Genomic DNA, 498 nt, shown 5'->3' on the forward strand with positions numbered 1-498 from the left:
AAACCCCATTTGTAGGGTTTATCTTGTATTGATTTTAGGGGATTTTATCACCTTTCACCCACATTTATTCAATGAAATAGCGTGGTTTTGTATTTTGTAGACCTTTTCTCACATTTACCCAATGAATTAGCATAGTTTTGTATATTCTCCTTTAATTGTGCTCAAGAGTGAAAACATGCTTTTTAGGTCCTAAAATAACTAAATCTAATTCTCCTTGATTCCATTAGATGCCTTGATATGTTTGTTAAGTGGTTTAAGGTTTAGGAGGCAAAGATTATATCAAGAGAATGAAGAAAGAAGCATGAAAAGTTGGAGAACTCATGAAGAAATGAAAGAACCGGAAAGCTGTCAAGCTGACCTCTTCGCACTTAAACGACCATAACTTGAGCTACAGAGGTCCAAATGATGCGGTTCCAGTTGAGTTAGAAAGCTAACATCCGGGGCTTCGAAACGATATAAGATTTGCCATAGTTGCTACAAGTATGGTGGCGCGCACGC

Source organism: Arachis duranensis, chromosome 2 (assembly GCF_000817695.3).
Source record: "Arachis duranensis cultivar V14167 chromosome 2, aradu.V14167.gnm2.J7QH, whole genome shotgun sequence".
Classification (NCBI taxonomy): domain Eukaryota; kingdom Viridiplantae; phylum Streptophyta; class Magnoliopsida; order Fabales; family Fabaceae; genus Arachis; species Arachis duranensis.